General features: G+C 38.2%; 1 protein-coding gene across 10 annotated transcripts in view; it reads left to right on the top strand.

The window, feature by feature from the left end:
• Positions 1 to 23,904, top strand: part of gpat2 (glycerol-3-phosphate acyltransferase 2, mitochondrial) — a 183,986-nt gene that overhangs the window by 65,541 nt on the left and 94,541 nt on the right. Inside the window, exon 1 of one of the 10 annotated variants that reach the window (XM_085294946.1) lies at positions 11,933 to 12,050. The exons of 8 other annotated variants lie outside the window; for them this stretch is intronic. The gene's annotated coding sequence lies outside the window, so the exon portion shown is untranslated. Of the gene's footprint in view, positions 1 to 11,932; positions 12,051 to 23,904 lie in introns of those variants that run through there. One more of the 10 variants, XM_085294952.1, reaches the window with a different exon arrangement.

A 23,904-nucleotide genomic window follows, 5' to 3' on the forward strand; every position in this document is an offset into this window, starting at 1 on the left:
TGTTCTGCAAACACTTGTCAGCTGCTTGCCAAATAAGACTGAAAAGTGCAAACTAGAAATAGAAATCATTTGCCTTTACAGTAAAAGTTTCACCATTTGAAATATGCTCTTTGCAACAGGCAGTTTTTACTTTAAAGTTTTCTCTTTCCAGTAGCAGCTTTAAATTTTACTACAGTTCAGAGAATACTGTTTTTTGATGAGTCGACCTTTTTCATGTTAAATCAGGGTCAACCTCTAGGATTTACGTAATGTACAAAAAAAATTGTTGTAAATTAAAAAAAATGTTTAAAAAAGGTGTTTAGTGCAGCGCTGTCTTTGCAACTGATTTTACTCAACACCAGTCATCATCTTCCAGCAAACAGCTGAATTTGCATTCTTCCTAAGCAACCAGAGGCTGCCAGAGGGTAACCGACTGGTCTCTAGGCCTGTATAATTTATAGGGAGACTCTAGAATATGAACAACTAGCAGAAAGCAAACCCAGATAAGTATAGACAGGTACAGCTTCTTATTAGACATGGTAATCATTTTTTACTTTAATGGCCATTATAGCCAGTGTTTTAGAAGCTGGTACTCCTAACGTCTTTGCTAGTTAGATGACAAAACCAAAGACTAAAAAATTTGAAAATACGACGGATGTTGAGTCTTAAAGGCATTGTGTCATTCTGGCAAATGTCATTGCTTTTCATAGGTGTTCCAGAGGAATGACATGTAATACTCCAGGCTTTCCAAAACTGACATTCGGCATAGCAACCACAAGAACGTTTTAACATTAAAGCATGAATTACCTTGAAAAAATCCAAAAGGAAAACAAATTACCACAAAATTAGTTTAAATATATCTGACTTAAAAAAAATAAAAATAAAAAGTTTTTGCTTTTTGGTAATTCAGTGCAACACCTGCTTCTAAGGCCTGATGGCTATCCCTCAAATGATCTGTAAAACTGAATGACACTGTTTTTTTGTTTTGTTTTTTTTGCCTATCAAAATTTCAAAGTGTGCCAATGTTGACAACTGTTAAAACGCTTTGGGATACCGAGATATCCAGCCAATAAGATACCAGGCTTACAACACCAGGTCTTAAAATAGTGTCGACTTGGTAGAATTTGCTCAGATGTTGCAGCCAAACACCAAAATGACAGCTTAATAAAAGACATAAGCTGACACGGCTAAAACAGTTTCTGGCAGCTCCCACTTAATACACTGAATTATATGGTGGGTTTCTTTTAGTAAACAACCCAAAGCATTCCACACATTTTGGCTTATTTATCATGTATTTTCAGCTGCTGAGCAAAATCGGTGAGGCTAAATTTAAATCAGAGTAGTAAACAAGGTCATGTTTGTTTATTATTTGAACAATACATTTAAAAATGAAACTACTATGGAATTGTGTTAGTGAAAACAGGTTGGCTCCTATGAATAAAATGTAAAAACTATTAATGCTATGAAATTTTACAAATTTAAATCCATTCAGAATGGAGTTAAAACATAGAAGGCCTATAACACAAAGATAAAATGTTGTCAGTCCAATTGTGCCTCTAAAGTAAGACAAGTATTTGTTATACAAGGTGAAGGCAACTTTATCAGTTAATGTGTTAGAAGCTTCCTTACAAGTGCTCTTCAAATATATTCCTGATTTGTCTTAAGAAAAATCAGTAAAACCTAAACAAAGGGGTTGATTGAAGGGGAAAAACTGGAAGCTGTTAGAGAAGATGGATACGCCTGTATTTCAGCTTATACTGATTGGCAAATTTTTCAGGAAACTTTATTTGTATACTTGTTCAACTACTCTTCAACACAAATATCTAATCAGCTAATCATGTGGCATCAACTCACTAAATTTAGACATGTAGACAGAGTGAGGTTCAAACTGAGCATTTGAATGGGAAAGAAAAGTGATTTAAAGGCCTTTTAATAAGGCATGGTTGTTGTCTGATGGGTTTGTGTAAGTATTTCTAAACGTATCTCTAAACTGCTGATCTACTGGCATTTTCCCAAACGATTAGCTCTGGTTGTACAGTATGTAGGGTTTACAAAGAATATTTAAAAAAAGAGAAAATATCCAGTAAGCTGCTGTTTTCTGAGTGAAAATGTCTTGTTGATGTTAGAATGGTAAAGCTGATATAGGAAGGTAACAGTATCTCAGTTAACCACTTGTTACAACCAAGGCATGCAGAAGAGAATCTCTGAACCTTGAAGCAGATAGACCATACCAGGTGCAACTCCTGTCAGCTGAGAACAGGGCATTGAGGATACAGTTCACACGGGCTCACCAAAATTGGACAGTAGAAGACTGTAAAAATGTTCCTTGGTCTGATGAGTCATTACCTACTACAATGTTGATGGTAGGGAAACAATATAAAAGCAAGGATCCATTTTGCCGTACATCAACACATCAGACTGTTGATGGTTGGGGATCTTTTCTTGGCACACTTTGGTCCCCTTAGTTCCAACTGATCATTGTTTAAGTGCTACACTTTGCTTGAGTATGGGTGTTGACCATATATTTCCCTTTAAAACCACAGTATACCCACCTTGTATGCGGCTGACAAATCTTCAGCAAATGTGTGATGCTGTCATGTCAACATGGATCAAAATCTGAAGAATATTTTCAGCACCTAATTGAAATTTATGTCACAGGAATTAAAGCAGGTCTGAAAGTAAAAAGGGGATCCCAACTGTTACTAGCAAGGTGTAAGTAATCAAGTGGCCAGTGAGTGCATATATCAGTTGATAATCTAATATCTAATCTGATATCTACCATGTTGACTGACTTTGGCATATTTGCTATTAAGAGCACATGGAAACACATGACTTAAGCAAAGACTTCTTAGATGGTCCATAGCTCATTGCAAGTCACATTATTTGTCAAGTAACTCCATTAAACACAGTCACATTGTCCAATTCAGTGACGTGTACTGGTTGTACACGTCACTGAAGCTGAAGCTGGTTGTTAGATAGCGTTTTAAAACCAACAGTAGCTTAGCAGTATCCAAATGAAGGAGTTATGTAATATTCAGTTATTAAGAAGGGAGAAATTATCTGTAGATACCAAAACAGTTTGTGTCCCTGATTACTAATGCTGTTAAGGCATTTTATCATGGGACTATATGGGAATTAGCTTTCCCTAAGAGCCAGACTCTAGTGGCCACCCGACTTACTGCGGTTTTTTATCTCTTTCATGTTGGCTTAACTTGTCAGCCCCAGAGGTGCCCATTTTCTAGAGCAAGTTATATTTCACAGTGTTAGAGAGAATAAATAACAAAAAAACCAACATTTTAAAGCTTTCTGATATTTAAATCCTATAATTTTATAATGGTTGTAATATGTAGGGTTGTGTTTAAATACTTTCAACACTAACATTCAGAGTTGAGTGGGGGGTTCATTTTCAACCCAGATGCTTTTTGCAGGATAAACCCTTCCCATTAAACTATTGTGTAACAAAATGTTTTGTTTGTAGGAAATGTAAACAACAGGTAGATCATTGGCTTTAATTTTGTCTTTTTATCACCACAGACAGGGTCAGAGGAGGTCTTTGAATAAATGGATTGGAAGTTCAGAGACACAGATGCTTGTTCAAGTTAAATGGAGTTGTTTGTAAAATCCACTCCACCCCTGCAGTCGTATTGGCATCCATTGCTCTGACAGCTTGTATTTTTCATCAAGACTAAATTGTATATGTTTGCCCTTTAATACATTAGCTGGACGAAGATAAAACGGTGGACTGGGGTCAAGCATTTGAGGGCACAAATGCATGGAAAATTCCATTTAGCAAAGACAAAGTGCTGGGAGGGGTCTAACAGAAGAGGAGGGTGGCAAGGATGCCCACACCTTGGGTTAAGCGACTGTCCACCCACTCTGCTTTTTAATTCTGTCTAAAAACATTTCGTTGTGTCTCAGTTTGATAGAACACGTTTTGAAATTGCTGTCTTTAAAATATATTATGAGTGTTGCTGTGAAAGGATTTGTCACCATGATAATCTGTCAAAACAGGCTCGTCTGTGTGCTGTTTGTTTTGAGTTCATTAGTGAGATCGACAGGGTTTCCTGTCAGGGCTTATTCTCAGGACTTCACCGTTTTGATTCATTGCAATTTAATTTTCATGTGACACTGATTCTGTTGTTGTTACCAGGAGATCCCGTTGACTCTTAAGTGTTCCTGTTTTTGCCCAATAAATGATTGATTATATGACAAGCTTATGCCGACGGGGGGAAAAAAGAACAAAAGGGAAAATCTAATATGACAGACACGGCCTTGTCTGCCAGGTTAGAATGAACAGAATTAGCAATATGTGAAACATATGTGTTAAATGCACCTTAGAACACACATGCATCAACACTACATATGAGCGGGCAGAGGGAGGTTTGGAGTCTTCACACACCCCTGTTCTCTGTTGCCTGTTGGGGCCCTCCAAGGTATGGAACCGATCTCCCCCCACCACTCCCCCTGCCAGTGGCAGACGCCCTCAGACATCGGTGCATTGGTGGGGTTTTTTGTGTCCGGGGATGGGCGTCCAGGTACGCACCAGCTCATTCCTGGTGGCTGCTTGTCGGGGCCTGGAGCCTGGAGCTCACTCGGGCCCCTTCGGGGGTGGGGTGCCCTCAGCCTCTCAGCCTGGGGCTCGGTCACTCTGGCACAGCTGGCTGCCGGCGGAACTCACGGGCTCGTCACTGCAACCCCCCCTGGCTTCTGCTCCGCAGCTGCTGAGTGACCCCTCATCTGGGGCTCTCCTCAGCTCTTTCCGGGATAGTGGTGCGGCTGCCCCTCCGTTGGTCTTCCTTGGTCTCTTGTGCTCTGACGGCCTCTGGTTGTCTGGGGCCTGGATCTCCTCCATACCATGCCCTGGAGGACGGGGATATGGCTCCCCACACCCTCTAGCAGATCATTACATGAAGGAATCTTTTAAATACAAGCGCACTCATGCTCACAGGTGTACACACGAGTGCTCACACAAACAAACTACACCCTTTTTGGCTCCAACCTCAAAGCACACTGTGTGCTGTAAGTCTTACGTGCTGCATAATAATCAATATTTAATATTTACTGCTATATACACATAGAGTATCGCGATGGTGTTGTGTTTATTATATTTCTGTTTTTGTTTGCATGTTTTCTCTTTTTTTTCCTCTCTCAACAGGTGATCCAGGTGATATATATATAAAAATATGTTTTTTGCCCCCCCCCCCCCCCCCCCTTTCTTTGCCCATCATCACTATTCCTCTTCCCCACTGTCTTTGTTTCCCTCCCTCTCCCCGGTCATGTCTGTCCCGTCTGTAACAACTGAAAATAAAATAAAATAAATAAATAATAACAACAAAGGTCAATTAAATGGACCAATACGGCAAGGCAGGGATGGTCCACTTGGTAAAGTAATTCCGTTGGGCTTCTCTCTTTGCCTTCAGACAATAATACTGATGGCAGAAGAACCAAACGGGACAGGCGGGCGGGGGGGAACAGCAATATGTGAAAACAAAACAATTCAATTCAACATGGTTTATTTATATAGTGCCAGTTCACAACAACAGTCACCTAAAGACACTTTGTGATGTAAAGACTACAATATTCAAAAGAAACCCCAACAACCACGCCATGAGCAATAGGAAGGAAAAACTCCCCTTTGACAGGAAGAAACAATACAGTGCAATCCCAAATCATGATTTTATGAATGAGAAATATCTACCAACATATTTGATGGAGTTCATGCAAGTGAGAAAAGATAAACGGGAAGAACACAAAGAAAACAACATGGGATCATCTGACCGAAAAGTTCAATTTGGCTCAACATCAGCCATTCAAAGCAAGAACAACTCGGTGTTCAGCATCTCAGATACCATTGAAATCAAGGAAGACCAGAATCACAGATTGTCAGACTTATTATTGACCACAGCACAGATGTTTTTAATATCACATTTTCAGACTCTGAAGCTCCTATTAAGTTAGAAATTAATCTTTCTAGCTCCAAATGAAAATTAAATGGTAGAAATAAGGAGTTCATGTTACACATTTGACAGAAATTAAACTCATTTGCTTTGCCACTGCTGTGTCCTGCCCGATAATAATGAACGGTGAAACACAAACTCTGTGAAATAAGAAAGGAACAGTTAAAATATATCAGTTCAGTGGTGATGGTAAGGAACACCCAGCCCTAGAAGAAAGGAGAAAGTGACAAAGCTGCAAATGTGTTTTCTTGGAAATGAAATGGGGATGTTGAAATTACATGAAATGCTTCACCGGATTACGGGAACTGTAGTTTGGACAAAATTACCTCTCTCCCTCTCTGTGTGTGTGTGTGTGTGTGTCTCTCTGTGTGTCTATAGATATAGATATTGTGAGTACAAGAAAACAATGATTAGAATATAATGTGCTTAAGTTTGATTAGATGAGAGGGTCCAGCTGTAGATCAGGTTGGTTTAGCTATAGGCCTGAGTGTGTGTGTAATTGTGCAGAGAGTGAGAGGAATTTATTGACACTGGGGGTCTGCCTGTCATAAAAGGAAATAGGAAGTCACAGTTAGGAGATGCTAGGACTGTATGGAACAGATAGGAAAGAGAGGAGAAGTCTGTTACCCTTGTCCCTGAATGTAATAAAGGCTCATAACTGTCACAACTTAGAAGTAGGTTTGCAGGAGACCCTCCACATGCTTAGCTGTAAGAGTAAGACAAACAAGAAGCCAACAGCTTAGTGGAAATTCCCCAAGGGATACCTGAGTGGGGGTCTCAGTGCTTGTGACCTGATAACCATGTTTTGTTTGGTGTAGCTTGGGTGAGGGGAGATGGACTTTTATGACCGGCAGGAAGTCACATATACACACCCAGTGCTGTAACTGTTACGACACACACATACTCACTCACGTCGCACACTCACAGGTACGCCCACACGCAGGCACTCACGTGCTCGCACATACATACACAAACACAGTGTTTTGGGTTTACAATACTCCATGTGGGTTTTACAATGGGGCGTCGTTTCTATAAAACTGGTTGTAACAGACGAAGGAGTTGAGATCTACAGAGGAATTGCCGGGCCCTGTATATCTCCCCTTCTAGAAGGTGCATGAGTGACTGAAGATGAATAAAGGTTTTGTGAAATAACTACTGAGTTCCGGTGTCGTCTCTGGAGGCCTGAGGAATAAAAAGAACTGGGGTGAAACTGAAAACGCAACAATATATAGGATAATCTCTTACACACTCTTAGACACAAGGCTTTTATTTATCAAAAATTGTGAGGAAAAAGTTGTGGCGTCACTTTTGACTGAAAAAGTCAATAACTGTAAAAAAGGGCCACTTAGATTATTTAATGTGGCTGGAGAAGGTCTCCAGAAGTGTTGATAACCTTATCTGGCTTGTGCGGTCACACCGTATGTGCTGCACAATGTCAGGCTTCGAAGGTCAAAGGCAGCTTTGTTGAAGTCAGATTGACAGATCAATAATAAATCATAGCTTCTGTAATATTGCAGATGTTGACTGTTTCCTGTTGTTTTTCACCTTCAGGTGACAGAACTGTATATATGTTTAAGCCGTTGTGATGTGTTTAATCATAAAAATGTTTCCCACTATCAATCTGCTTCGGATCGGATTTTTCAGACTTGCCCTGGAAATAAATTTTTTTAAGTTAAAGGTTTTAATTTTATTGGAAGTTTTCACTTCCATCGTGCCATGTATTGCAGACCTAGAACAAGATTCAGACATCCTGAAGTGCATGCTTTCACAGACATTTGAACAGTGGTTGTAGCCTGGTTACCAGTACTATATCCTGGTACTGATCTCTGTGTGGGTGAACTGTTAATAGCTTTTAAAGGCAGGTGCAGTTTCTGTGATATCATTCCTTTTTAAACCAGCCAAGTGTAAAGCTCTGGTGAAACTGTGATGCCAGGACCCCTTTTTGCTTAAAAATGGCTAAAAACAATTATTAATAGAGGAGTTGTTGTGGTTAAAGAAGGCAAAAGGAACATTTTCCTGTATAAATAGGGCCATAACTGATGCCACTAAGTTTCTAAAGAAGTTTGGTCACTTGAGGGTTAAATGATGAATAAATATCAGGCTTTGCCACAGCTTTCAAAAGGGGATCAGGAAAGGTGGCAGCTTTACACGTTTACGTCTTTCAGTGTTCGTTTTGGTGTCTGGATCAGTTTGCAAGTCAATGTGCGTGAAAGGTTTCAAAAGGTTGGTTATAGGGACTGATTCCCTGCGAGTGTTTCTTACAGATAAAACCCATGGGCCTTCTTGCTGCAGCAAATAGTCCATCCGTGCTTGAAATCTTGTTGGAGCCAAGTCTTCCAGAGCTGCCAGCTCCCAGACAGTGGAGAATGATTACCAGAATGGGCATTAATATGCAGCATCCACCAATCAGGACAGTGCAGCTGGTATACAAATCAGCATTCCTGAGTGGTTGACTACACTACTGTTATATTTGATAGTACTGCGTTGTGTGATACTTGTGAAGTGACACATCCGCTTCTTTTATGTTTCTGTGTAGTAAAAGCTTATTCGTGCTTTTTAACAGCATGTAAACCAGCTGAGGTTATTTATTTATGCATTTTTCTTTTTAAAATGTGGCTTTAAAACGAGGAAGATGACTGCTCTGTTTGACTCGATTTCATTGTTGCACCATAATTGCAACATTCTGCTACACACAGCATGCGTTGTTAGAGGACTCTGTGTGTGCATGTGTGCACGTCTGTGTTTCTGTATATCTCAAAGGAAATATTCTTCTTGTTTTCTGTAGCCACACAACACCTTTAATTGCTTTCAAGGCAGCACATTTTGTTGTGTTCTTAGGAGTTCAGAAGAGTTCACAAGTACTTGGCAACACAATCTATGTTGACTTTACATAACTTTTTATAAGTTGTCAGCATGGAAAACAATCTCAAACTGACCCTGGTGTCAGACCTTTGAGTCAGAGTAAGGTACGAATGACTAGAGTTTCGTGCAGAATTTATATTGTATGGTCTTTCACTTCCTATTCTCTTTGGCATTGTAGAGCAAGATGCTGAATTATGGAGTATTGCTGTCATGGAGCCTATGTCCAGAAGCTATCCACTAAATATTAATGTTCAGTGTGTGTGTGTATATGTATGTGTATGTATGTATATATGTGTGTGTATATATATATATATATATATATATATATATATATATATACACACACACACGTACACATAGAGAGAGAGAGAGAGACTGTGCTGGGGAGTAACGCAATACATGTACCGGCGTTACGTATTTAAAATACAAAATATGAGCAGCTGTATTCCGTTACAGTTGAAGAAGTTGATATTCACAATACCGTTACTTTGTTGAAATAAAGGGATTATACTGCGGCCTTTTTCTGTTTCATATGTTAGGCTATGCCCTCTCTATTTTTGGTACTGTATTTTTCGAACCATAAGGGGCACCCAACGTATTAGCCAGAGGTCCCTTTACTATGGTTCGGAGCCGTGGACCTGTTTTATATACGCAAGGAATAGTTTTCTATACAGGATCGCTGCAAAAAGTGCAGCGTTACCTAATGTCAACCTACTGTTACTCATTTTATATTAAGATTTAAAAATCTAGTTGGTAGTGGTATGGCAAGTAGCCTTCAGTAATAGTAATAAACCACACAGCAATCGTATATTCAAGTAGATGTAAAAAGCATGACAATATATTAAGTAATCCAAAGTATTCAGAACACGTTACTCTCATTGAGTAACGTAACGGAGTACGTTACAAAATACATTTTGGGGCATGTATTCTGTATTCTGTAATCTGTAGTGGAATACATTTTAAAAGTAACCTTCCCAACACTGTGTGTGTGTGTGTGTGTGTGTGTGTGTGTGTGTGTGTATATATGTGTGTATATATATATATATATATATATACACACACATGGGCAGCACGGTGCCACGGTGGTTAGCACTGTTGCCGCACAGCAAAAAGGTCCTGAGTTCAATTCCACCATCAGGCCGGGGTCTTTCTGTGTGGAGTTTGCATGTTCTCCCCGTGTTTGTGTGGGTTCCCTCCGGGTACTCCAGCTTCCTCCCACCGTCCAAAGACATGCAGCTTGTGGGGATAGGTTAATTGGATAATCCAAATTGTCTCTAGGTTTGAATGTGAGTGCGAATGGTTGTCTGTCCCTGTGTGTTGGTCCTGCGACCTGTCCAGGGTGTACCCCGCCTCTCGCCCTATGACAGCTGGGATAGGCTCCAGCGCCCCTGAAAAGGATAAGCGGAAGCGAATGGATGAATATATATATATATATATATATATATACATACACACACACACACACACACACACACACACACACACACACACACTGTATGCTGTAGTTAAAGTTGATGTTTTAGGAAAGGACAGGATAAGGACCAGATCTGGACTCTTTGATGTCAGTGTATCATGGATTCATTGTGGGGAAAGATTTTAAGGTATAAAAAGTTAATCATTTATATTAATAGTCTCTACTCAACTTTTGGTTTTCTATACATATCAGCAGTTAAAACACGTTTGCTGATCTTCTCTGTCTAAAATACATGATAGGCATATGTCTCTGTTTATCGCTAAGACTCTAATTGGAAGGCTGCCATTTTCCACCACTTCTATGCTAGGATGGCACTCTGGTCCATATCAGCCCTAGTCCTGCTTGGCTATCATTGCAAGTCCAGCTTCTAATTTCTTCGCTCTAACCACCTGAAACTCTCTGCAATGCATCCAGAAAATGAATTCTTTGGTTGCTCTCAGTCAATTTAAATTCATGATTACAAACCATTTAGGTTCCATCGTTATCTCTTGAATGAATTTGCCTTTTAACTCTAGATTTAGTCTCCTGCAGTAGTGTATTATTGTTTTTTTTTTATCTTATATTATCTGTATCCTTTGATTTAATTTTAAACACTAAAAATAATTGTGAATTAGTTTTTTATGGCCTTTTTTTTTCTTCTCTTTTTTTGAGAATAGTTGCTCAGATTACTGTAGAGTCATGTGAAAAAACCTACATTTCTGACTAAAAACAGACCTGCGATACAAACGTATTTAGGAGCACCATGTGAATAAAAAGCCTGACAACATTAAGCCCGCGCAGCCACTAGTTTCAAACAAAAACACTGATAGCAGTGATGATAACGCTGGCACATTTTAATGTGGAGGCAGAGTTGTTTTACACAAGAGCAAAGAGGCAGAGCCGAGAGGCTTAGCTCAGAGTGAAAAAATGTGCTTCTAGCTTTCAAAACAGCTGCGCTGTTCCTGTAATCACCATTGAAACCTTTACTAGAAAAAAGTCTTTCAACAAACTCCAACATGAAGAAAAGCAAACTTTGTAGTTGCTCCATCCACTGCTGTTTGTTTTGTACACAGAAACATCTGCAGTAAGCCTCCAGAAGTTGTATTAAAAGATGAAGATGAACTGTTAACTTAGTCTGACACCAGACTGGTTAAATCATACAGCTTGCTGAAGGCTAAATTAAACTAAATTGCATTAATATTTATTAATAAAAGCGGTTTTCACAAGCCAATAAAAATGTACATGGGCCAGTAAGGCACTGGCCTGAGGTTAGGTTGGACACTGAATTATTATTAATAATAATTAATTGTTCAATCGATAGATTAATAAAATGATCAATAGCTGCACCCCTAGTAGCCAGATGCTGCTAATCAAAGGCACTTGATTAATTGGTCACGTTAAGCGTTAGCACCTTTTTATAAACAGGGTTCATACGGGTGCTTGAAATCCTTGAAAATACTTGAATTTTAATGTTGTCTTTTCAAGGTTTGAAAAGTGCTTGAATCTCAGATGTGGTGCTTAAAAGTGCTTGAAAGTGTAACTGTATTTCATTCACCACAAATAACTATCTGATTGAATAGTTTTCTTATCAGATAGAGAAATAAAATGAGTCGCAAAATGTAGAGGCAAATTTTCTCCGCCTGGGCTGCCTTGCCCCTCTGTCTGTTTCAACGTGTAACCCCGCCCCTCCCTCGGACAGTCGGGGATGGGTGCGCTAACATACTTATAGGTTGCTGTTTTAATGAGTGTTTGATGGAAAACAACAATGGCGGAGGTTGCGCTCTCCAGTCACATGATAGGTGAGTCCTAGTAAATAATTTTCCAGTACGTGTACGTTACACATGCTATTTTTAAAAAATTATGATTATTATTTTGCTAGCTATCAAACTCGCTGGAGAAATGATTGAAATGCACTGCGTGTGATGCAGTATGGCAGCGCTATTATGGAATATGCTGTGAACTTAGCTAACATTACTTAGCAGTGAAATGAGTTAATTTACTCAAGTGAAAGCTTTAAACATTAGCCTGATACATAACTTGCTAACTTAAGGCTTTCTGGTTAACCCTCTGGGGTCGACCGACCCAGAGTCTCCATTTCAACTTGGGTCAAACGTGCGGACTTCAAACTATATACCAGTGTTTAAATTGTGTTGATACGCCACGTAAAACCGGTGTTTTTTGTTTTTAATAAAACAGTGGCGTTTCCTCCGGGAAGAAACGGTAAAAACGGCGTTTTCTAAGGAGAGCGCTAGCAAACACGCTTTGCTTGTGAGTGAAAAACAACAGTTATTGGTGAAAAAAGAAAAAACACTCCTTCCCTATTGGTGGAAAAATGTACCACGTCGACCAATCAAAAAAATGATATGGCAACATGTGGCATTTGGTTGTTTGGGAAGAGGGGGAAGTTTTAGGAGTGAGCGAGAGAGAGAGAGAGAGAGAGAGACAGTTTTGATACATGAGAAATTTGTGACGTGTACCGTGTTTGGAGTCTCAAGTTAGTGTGTTGTCTTGTGTAGTTAGTGTGTAGTGTAGTCGTTGTTTTGTTTTGTGTGTCAGTTCTACTAGTGATCGTCACAGTTGCTGCAAAAAAGCCACCAAAGGCAGATTGCAGTGTAAACACTGAGTGACACACCTGCTGTCAGACCTGCAGGTTTATCCCTGTGCTGTTCTCATCTGTGTTATAGTGGACACAAACTATTTTTTGGAGTTGCATAAATATTTTTTGTGCTTTCTTATTTGATGCAGAACACCTGATTATTCCGTAAATAGTTTGAAATGGTTATATAAAAAACGTCTGAGCCTTGGCTGCATTTTTAGGTAAATAGTACCATGTAACTTTGTTGTTTGCAAAACTTGTGCATATTTTTAAAAATGTACAATTTCTATTTGCATTTCAAGTTATGAAAATGATTCGTTAAACATGCTCGTGGTTTCTACTTTCTACTTGTAAAATTTTGTCTGAATTTAGATAAATTGTGCTGATACAGTTTGTCAAAATGAGAAAATAACAGATTGGCAAGATAAACAGTTTTAAGGCTGCCTGTTTATTTAAGGGAGATGAACAAAATACATTGGACTTGTACATAATATCACAGATGATAAATTAAATAGATTTGAAGTAGATGCTTGTGCATTCTTAAAGCATTAAAGCATGTGCTGGAAAAGCTTGAATTTGACCCTGAAAAAGGCGCATGAACCCTGTCTAAAGCTGGAGTTGTGGGAAGTTGTTGATCTGGAGTATTCAGGTGTGTGTTAACACACTGCAGTAGAAAGTAGAGTAGACATCTCAGCAAGTTCACCCCAAGGTCAGATACTGCTGAGATACTCAGAGAAACTGCAAAAAAAATCTAAGAGGTACATCTTAAACTCTACAGGCCTCAGTTGGAAGTGTTGGAAAGGTTACCTCTTCCCTCTAAAAAATAACATGGCAGCACAGTTTTGGTTTGCAAAGTTGCATCTGAATAAACCACAAGACTTGTGAAACAAGGTTTTCTGGATAGGTGAAATCAAAGTGGAGTTGTTTGGCCATAATGCACAGCATCACATTTAGTAAAAATCAAACAGCATAATGGCACAATCACCTCGTACAAACTTTCAAGCACAAGGTTGTCAAGCTTGATCCAAACTGGGTCATGCAACAGGACAGTGATCCCAAAGTCAGCAGCAAAGCTACAACAAAATAGCTGTGGGAAAAAACACAAGTGCCAGCAAACTCCACTGAGCTGAAGCAACATTGTAAAGAAGAGTGGGCCAAAATTCCTGATAGAGTTACTAAAGGTGAATAGACAAGCCACTGAATCATGGGGTGTTCTTAATTTTACAGGACTGCATCTAATTTGATTGTATAAAATATGCTTTCATTTTTGATGAAGAGGCTAATTCACTAAATTAATTTCAATTATTTTTTACCACATGCAAGACAACACCAGGATCTAAGTAATATGGATGTATTGCCTGGGATTCTCCTGCATAGAGATAACTTTTGCTAAATTAAGAGTAAGAAAATTTGGAGCCTCTTAGATGTGTTTAATGTTTATATCAGTGTCATTTTTCATCTCTCTGTTCATGTTAGGTATTCATGCTTCTGGATTCCTACAAATGTGCTATGCCTTTAATAGCAGCTGTGACTCATAAATTAAACCACTGTAGAGCATAATATATTTTGCTGAACTTTTGAGTCGCCTAAATTTACAGCCATGTATCCAGCTTCATTGCTGCCAAACAAGAAGCAACAAAATCTAATGTTGCCTTTTAAACAACCACTTCCCATAAATTTAATTTATGCGTAGTAGAGCACATTACCGCTGTCTTCAGGCAGCAGATTGCTTGTGCAGATGCTTATAAAAGACCATCTAAATAGTTGATAATTTTCAAATATGTCACAGCATGATATTAAAACAATTTCTGGAACTGTATTTGAGTTTGACACCACTGTTGTACATGATCTGTAAAAAGTAAGTCAGTATAGCTTGGGAGGCACACTAACTTGGTTCCCTGTGATAACTTTGTATGTCATCATTTTATATAAATTGTGAGCCCGGTCAGTCTCTATTAGAGCACCGAATGAATTGAATACATGTGAGGTACACACTACCAACTACTCCATTGGTAATCGGATCTATAGGAGCATTAGGAGACAGAAAGGTGCTAAACCTGTGGGGCTGGATGTTAGGTTTGTGTGAGTTTGCCAGCATGGCTGAATATTGAACAGTGGATGAAACCAAGTGCTGAAGAATTAGCAGCATTAGAGTCTGAACATTACCCTAATGAGCTGGAATTGCATCTGTACTTTAGGGGAAATGTGACTCATAACTAGGACCGGGTAATAAGCCGGAGCTCTTTTTATATGCTTGGGTAGAATATTGTAGTAACCATTTTAGCTTTTATATAAACTGCATCAAAATGGCATTGGTTCAGAGCAATTTACTGGATGATGATGATGATGCAGAGGCAGCCCACCATCTCAGTCTAATCATGTACTCAGTGAAGAAGAGAAATCTTTGGTATGGGAATAAAACGCATATTCAACACATAATGGTACCTAAATAAATCAATTATCTGCAGAGTCAAGCAGGTTCTGTAGTCGTGAAACATTTTAACAAGCGAATGGGTGTGTATTGTTAGCACAGTTATTTGATCTTACTGGTGAAACTCACAAACAGGACTTCAGTCTTCATCCTTCATCATTTTCTATCTATCATTTTTTATTTTGTTTATTCTCATTTACAATTCTTGGTTTCCAGGCTTTTCCTAATGAATCTTGGGGGGTTTCCTGATAAATGGCTGTACATATAGCTTCTCATAGAAACAGTGAGGATAAATTCTGCACACTGCACCTCTAAGAATGTAAAAATGGGTGACAAATTGAAGGAAATTACTGAACATTTGTCCACTAATTGAGAGGATCTGATGGTTCTGTTTTGTTTTGGGCATGATTTAGCACACCTTTTTTCCTGAGATCAGCAATAGTCCAGATCCAGACCCAGATGCTGTTTTTTTTTTTTTGTTTTTTTTTTATGCACCCAGACCTATTACTAGACTTTGACTGACCTTTTTAACCTTCCTTGAATTTACCATGGGGCTTTAATCTGTATAGTGTTTTCTTTTGTCTGTGATGGGATGCTACTCAGCAAATCAAATCATTTATTCAGAGCGCGTATGAAAACAAAAAACTCTGCCAGGAGATGAGATGCAGAACTCATCTCTAGGGTTAGATGTAAGGTCATCTGTCCAGTCATCCCTTTCCTCACTTTATGAGGAAAAAGGGGGAGTTAATGCCTAGATGGTTAGAGAAATACAAGATAAAGGGAAACTTACACTACACCTTTTACCCCTCACACGTAAAAGCCTAATGGGGTTTTGTCAAAAACCCGCCAGGTTGGCAGGCAACATGAACACCCACGTTTGGGAATGGGATAAATCGAGAACTAAGCGACCTCAAGGTCATAGGTCAAGTTTTCAGAAAATCTTGTGAATTGAATAACTTGAGAACAAAGTGACGTAGGATTTTCAAATTGATACCATAGGTGAATCTACTGGGAGGCCAAGGGGTGCCACTGGCTACAGTCACCATTTTTTTTCTAAAGTCAGCTTTTTCAAAAGCTTTTTTTTAAAGTTCAGAATGCAAACTTATTTTACTTGAAATGAGAAAAGAACATTTTACTTTTAGAGTACCCTCTAGGTCATTGTGACAATTTATTTGTCTTACACACCCAACCAAACAGCAAATAAAAAATTAAACAAAAAGTAAGTTAAAAATCAAAATGTCTAGTCCAGCAAACATAGAATAAAATCTCTGACGTAATGTTAAGTCTTTTGTGCGATTTGGTGCATCTCAAATAAATAAATGAATAATCCAAAAAGTAGTTATATTAATACTGAAATATTTCCTCCAAACAAAACGTATAAATTCTCAATGTGCCAATCAGTCCGTGCATGATTCATTGCTCCGCCCATCAAAAAGTCACCTGCGCGAATATATCGCCTATCGTCATTTAGTGGACTGACGACTGTCAGCTAGAAAATTTTACATATCGGCCAACCTTAGTGTACAGAGGAGTTTATGGTTGACTCAATGACTTCAAGATGCCAATATGCTGTGGCTGCAAAACGAGCCCAAATCATCACCCCCTCTATCACTGTGCTTGACATTAGAAATGGGGTGCTTGTGCTGATATGCTGTGTGGTTTTCACCAAACGTATCACTATGCATTATGGCCAGACATTTCTGTTTTGTGCAGTGTGCCCAAAGGACATTGTTCCACAAATCTTGTGATTTATTCAGATGTAACTTGTAACTTGCCAAACATGTTGATGATCAAGCACATTTTAATATCAGCACCTGGCTGTTATTTATCCTCTTAATTCCCGGACGTAGTAAGAGTGTACTGGAAAAAACTGATTTTCACATGACTTTTATATGGTGCGGAGAACCAATTATTTGATCCTCTGCTGAATTCTAAGTTTGTTTTCTTACAAAGGGATGAACAGTTTCTAATTTTATGAAACTAATTTTATGAGACAGAATATCTAAAAAAGAAAATCCTGAAAAAACAAATTGCATAAAAGTTACAAATTGATTTGTATGTCACTGAAATAATCATTTGATTCCCTACAAGCTAGCCGGAATTGTGCATAGCAGAGATTGTAATCTGTCTCCCACATGGGCATGCAGATTTCAGTCAGTCAGTCTGTTACAGATACTCCTGATCTCAGTGATTTGAGGAGTATCTGAAGAAATTGATTCAGTCCACAGAATCAATTTCTTCTATTCCTCACCTTCGCCATAGGCAAGAGAATAGAACTGTCAAAGCTCACTTCAGAGACAACATTGTACACTTGCACAAGGCTTGAATGGGCTACAAGACCATCAGTAAGAAGCTTGGTGAGAAGATGACAAGTAGTGAAATTACTTGGAAATGGAAGAAATATAAAATGGTCTTCAGTCACCCTAAATTGTGAGCTCCATGCAAGATTTTGCCACATAGAGTGAGGATGATCATGGGGAAAAGTGGTGGGTCAGCCCAAAACTACATGGGAAGCACTTGCTAATGATCCAAAGGTAGTTGGGACCACAGTCACCAAGAACACCATTGGTAGCACATGCCATAATGGATTGAAATCTTGCTCTGCCCATAAGGTCCCCTTTATTTCACTCAGTGACATGAAAATCACTTTGTAACTTTTATGTAATGTCTTTTTTTTCTGGATTTTTGGTTGATGTTATGTCTTTCTCCATTAAAATGAAATTACCATAAAGAGTGTCCATTTCTTTGTAAGTGAGCAAACTTACAAATTTAGCAGTGGATCAAATATTTCCCTAACTGTAGGATAACTTCTAATTTCAAATGAACCTGATAAAAACAAACATACAAACTAAGAAATACACAAAGAAACAGCATTTGTCAGAAACTTTTGAGACTACTTTAGAGTATGTCATAAAGCAAATAATGGTAGAGGTAAGAAATAATTTGTCTTTAGAGTTTCAGAGCTTTCTAACTCAGAAGTGTTAAGAAAAATGCTTTATGATTATCACTGGGGTGTTGGATTAAGTGCTCATCCCCATGTGCCTAAACAAAAGATGATGTGTCTGTTAACAAGAGCAAGTATCACTTTCCATTAACACTTAGGTGGCTCATGAAAGCTACACTAATACACTTGACATTGATAACAATTTTTCAGGCTGAGCCCATGAGTTCTGTCTCCTGCAGCGTGTAAGGCTGCTGCTTGAAAGGCATCGTCTCTTAGCAGGATGTTACTTGGTGGGGGGGCTGTGTTTGTCCATGCAGCCTGTGGCTCCTCTCACACCCACTCTGTTAATCCAAAGTTAGCAGACAAAGTATTTGTTAGTTTAAATTAGATTCTTTTATCAAAGAAATGGTCTCAAGTCATTATTGATACAGTTTTGTATTTGTACATATTTACCATCTTTCTGATTTTTGAGTTTTTTGCATATTTTTCAAACTTGAATGTTTCAAGTTGTTTCAAAAACGCATTCTGTGTATATGTGTGTGCGTGTGTGTGTGTGTGTGCGCGTGCGCGCGCGCATAAAATTGGAAAATGAAAAATTGATCCTTAGAAATACAAAATAACTCATGTGAGGATACACTTAACATATGATCATACGCTAATTACTAAGATGTCCAGAAATGTGCAGGCTGGAACTTTCTTTTTTTCACAGTTAGAGAAATGTTGAAGTCTTTTTTTTTCCTTCTTTTTTTTTTTTACTAATCCATTATTTACTGATCCATTATTCATTTAACAGGTAGGACTTTATTAAATGAATAATGGATCAGTCTCCACAGCGTAATGATGGTATTTAAAAGAAGCTAAAGAAAGCAGAGAAATTCTTTCTGTGAGAGCCCTTTAGAAAGTTTGAACTGTGTGAAAAAGAACTCGACATGATTAAGTTGGTGAATTTAAGGTTGTCCCTAGTTATAAAAAAGCCATTGTCCTAGGACATTACGACGATGTCATGTCTATTAGATCCAAGGTGAGTCTGTCAAAGGACCTTTGCAATCCTTTATCCCTCGGTCTTTCATCAGCTGTTGTTTCCTTCCTTTGTGTCCTCTTACTGTCTTTGACTTTAAAGCCAAGCTGGTGCATAATCCCTGGAGGCTTCTTATAAAAGAGTGATGTATGCCTTTCAGTACAAAGGCCATTTTAGCATTTTCAAGAGAACAAGATTCTGATATAGATGGGTTTTGTTAGAATTTTGTCAGTACCAGTATTGATACCTTTACTCCTACTCTGTTATTTTATTTTATCTCCTGAGGGGGAAGATGAGGTGGAGTTGCTTTATCTGTGCTGTTTTTTGGTTGTTTACCGTGTGATCGCATTATGCTGAAATTACCAGGCCAAAATCCTTAAAACTTGGGAAAGTGGAGCTGGGCAAAAAAAAGGAACCCATTTAAATTATAGTGTACTTTAAACTTGTAAAATGGGTCATTGTCCTCCCCAGTGGATACACTGTCGGTGAGCCCTTTTAGGCTTTTTCAGTTTAAAGGGTTACAATTTTAAGACCTAGTGCAACAGTGCTTAATATGCCCTTTATTATTGTAATTTGTCTGGGCCCTTCAGTTGTGTGTCAACTAGGGGTGGGTTTAAAAAATCGATTTCCTGATTCATATCGATTTTAGCTTGAATAATGCAATCAATATTGATTCATTAAATCCTAAATTTATTTTCAAATATAAATTGATTTTGCCAGAAACGCCAGAATCTCAGATTAAAGGTCACAAAACTATTTCAAAGAGTTAAAACACTTTGCGTTAGAACACTTAAAACACGATTAATAAGCAGGTAGACGGATTTCACTGCACGTACACGGACACGTTGTCTGGTGCTGGAAGCCGACATCTCACAGATTCTGAACCTGCAGGATTTGTCACTCTCTGTCCAAAATATACTGAACCAACAGCAAAAGAAGATCAAAACTACGCTTCATGTTTGAAAAACATTGTCACGAATTCCCGCTTGCTTTGGCTGTTTTGCTTCCACCAAGATAAAATCACACTTCCTGCACAGCCCTCTCTTTCTGTCTTATTATGCACCAGTCTACCATTGTGTACAGTGCTGTCGGTCACTATTTTGTTTTTTGTTTTTGTTTTTAAACAGCCTCCGCTGAGAAAACCTAATTTAAACTTTTTAAATTGAAAAAAGCTTAGCTGTGTCTCTAATAAAACTTCAGTAACTTTGTTCTGTTTCACTTTTAGCAGCATCAGATAATGTTCATATGCTGATTCATGATTTTCTTCAGTTTTTTTTAATCTACTGCAGAATATTTTTAAGGCGGTTATCTGCTATGAAAAGCCAGGCCAGGAAAATCTCCATGTTTTTCTGTGTTTTATCCTCAGTTACTTTGACACAAAGGCAGCTGCTGTGATGCTTACACCTCTGATGAAGTCTCACAAGTGTCAGCTTTGGCTTTATAAAAATATGGATATGTACCGATAAATGATCTGAATTATAATATTTCAGATTGTCTCATTCAGAATCAAATCCAATCGGGACCTTGCGAATCGGAATCGAATCGATTATAGAAATCAAAATCGATACCCAGCCGTAGAGTCAACACAATGTCAGTTTTCCTCAGAGGAGATGTCCGAGCTTGCATTGCTATGGCAAAAAGCAGTAGAAAGTCCGACTGAAGAAACTTAATAGTGTCTATGAAGGAAGCCAGAAATGGTGCATCTTTCCAAAGTGTTTCCATTGCAGTGACAACATTTACAACACACAATTAATTCTTTCCAAAATAAAATAAAAGTGATTCTTGTTCTAAAATAATGTCAGATCATGAATATTGTTTCCTCTGAGTTAATTACTGTAGCTCAAGTAACTAAAGAGTTTGGAGTTTATAGGAACAAAAAAAAAAAGAAAAGACTGGGGTGTGTGTGCAAACACTAGTATATATGGTCAGAGGCAAGCAAACCGTGGAAAATGTCATACAGATATTTAATTAATGGTGATATAAAGAATTAACTTTAGCTGGTGCTGCAGCTTTTTGAAATGAATGTGTTTTGATTTGCTGGAAGCGTAACTTTGTAAAGATAATTACTGTAGAGTTGTTTAATTTAAACGTATTCAGTGGATTGGAATTAGTGTGTTGATATGTGAACTGGAGTTTCTTGGGAATGACGTATTGTAGTTTATTGTACTTTTACAGCTGACCTACAATTACATGCAGTTGTTCACATAAGTTTGGCTGTGGCATTTCAGGTGTTTCAGGCGAGCACTTTAGCATTTCAGTCTGTCCAGAGTGAGTGTATGTAAGTAAACATAAGTCAAAACAGCAAATAGTTCCCTAATTTAAGACTGGTCATTAATAAAAATCTGTATATACTGAGAAGTCTTAAGAAATATGAAAGTGTCAGTTAATCATCCCAAAGAAAATTTTAACTGAATATCACCAAAAATGGAATTAATTTAAGCAAACATTATTGTGAGTAATATACAAATCTTGGCCTTTGAAAAGCTAAAATATTAGATGACAGGATTACTTCTGTATATCTACAAAAACGCTTTAAGGGATCCATTTATGGAAAATGTATTTGAGTCCTGCATGTACAGCCTGTTACTAATATGTCTATGATTTCCTTATACCACTGCATTATTAAAAGTTTCTAGGCACTTAAATACAAGCCTCTATGCTGAATTAAATATAAAAGGCATTAAACAAAAGGTTTTCAGATGAGATTGCATTTCACTGCACAAAGTGGCAACCCATGGGTAAAATGTAAGCAAAGCCATATGCTGTAAACGAGCTAATTCAATACACCAGCAGAGCAGAAAAACAGCTGATTGTTGCTCCTGATACAAGCTATAGCTCGTACAATTGTAAAGCCCACAAGGCAATTTCTCAGATTTCTTCACAAAGAAATTTGCTTTTAATTAGACAAAGTCTCTCAACAATTAACCTTTGCGTTCCCTCGCTACAACTAAAAAACAATAAAACGTTTTATCTTCCTTTATTGCCAGTTTTAAGAACATAATACCCACACGAATGACAATTTAGCGTTGCAGATTTGAGATGTTTAACCCGTTTAAAGTCAAGGATCATTATAAAACAGTGAGGTTTTATGATTAAGCATTACCTAAATTTTGCTGTGAGTGTGGAAGCAATGAAAATTGTGCTTCCCGCTCTCTCTCTCTCATACAAACTCTCTTATGCAGTTTCTGAAGTGGTGGATGTGTGCAGGCTTCTCTATTACTCCCATGCCTTAAACATTTTTGAGCAGCACTCAGCTCATGAGGCTCCTGCTTGTATCGAGTCCAACTTGGTAAACTCTGACACATAAATCTGCATCACTGACAAATAGCAAACCCATATAGACAGTGTTGACCTTTGAGGGAACACAGAGCTAGAGAATACAACATCAGGCAAGCTTATTTTCTATATTGTACAATCAAATTTTATATCAGGCTGCAGTGCTATGGTGTAGGTCATTAAAAAAATTAATGGCTTGCCAACAGTTGATTTTTTTGTTAAATAAACTTTGTGAAATCATTGCTGTTACTCTCTGATTGAAGATAGCAGGCAGGTCCTGAATGAATTAGAACATTCAGTATATTCCTGCTTAATCAAACGCTGTTGCCATGTTAAACTGACATTTGGGCAGGGTCACACATAGAAGACAGAGGCCAGACTTTAAACAAAACTTGTTCCAGTGCAGGCAAAAATGACTTTTTATAGTTAGAGGCACGTTCTCGAGTGGTTTAACCCTTAACACCTCATGTTCTCAGCCCTTCTCAGCTGCACCTAGCCTTGATGAGGGGCAGGACCTTTGCTAAAGTGCCCCTCATCAAGGCTAGGACCCAGTCAATCAGATCTGGCAATGCCCTGGCAAGTATGTGAAGTATGCTCTCTCTACCAACGGGATTTACCACAATGCAGGAAATGGTATCCAAACTATGTTCCTGTCAACGTTTCATAGCTAGTAGGTATTTGTTATCAGCTGCAGCTTGTAGACATTTTCTTAACTTTTATGTGGTAACATAAATTTGGGGGCACAGTGGAACAGTGGTTAAGACTGTTGCTACAAGGCAGGAAGTGTTTTAGGTTTGAATCCATCATCTACCATCCATCTTCGACAGTACTTTTTATTATCTAATAGAATAACTTGCTATGAAGTGGATTAGTCATTAGAAAAAACCTTTTCCAGTCATGTAAACAAAGATGAAATGTGTTGATTAGAGAAGGATTAAAAAAAAAAAAATGAATGTTGCATACTTACTGTGGGAAATGGGATGACCAAAAAGAACAAAAAAAGCCCATTATGAGAAACATTCATCACCCTTCAACTTTACAAACACTGGTCTAAACATCAGCAATAGATCAAGTCCTAGATTCTGGGATTCAATAAATGTTATCCAATAAAAGATAATGATTATTATCTTTGATGATTCTTTGATGAGACAAATGAGTGAGACAAATGAGCAAAACAAGGCTTTCCTTTGGTCTCTGATCCCGTCTAATACCTCTATGACTGACGTAGGGCTGGGCGATACGACCCAAAATTCATATCTCGATATTTTTTTAGCTGGATGGCGATATAAGATATATATCTCGATTTTTTTTTTTTAAAGCCATAAAGTAAGAACAAAAAGAGAGTTCTTAGTCAAAGCTGTGTCCCAGATGTCACACAGGCACTTTTA

Source organism: Mchenga conophoros, linkage group LG12 (genome assembly GCF_057382185.1).
Source record: "Mchenga conophoros isolate Kocher_MC1m ecotype Shallow Benthic linkage group LG12, M_conophoros_male_GT1.1, whole genome shotgun sequence".
NCBI lineage: Eukaryota > Metazoa > Chordata > Actinopteri > Cichliformes > Cichlidae > Mchenga > Mchenga conophoros.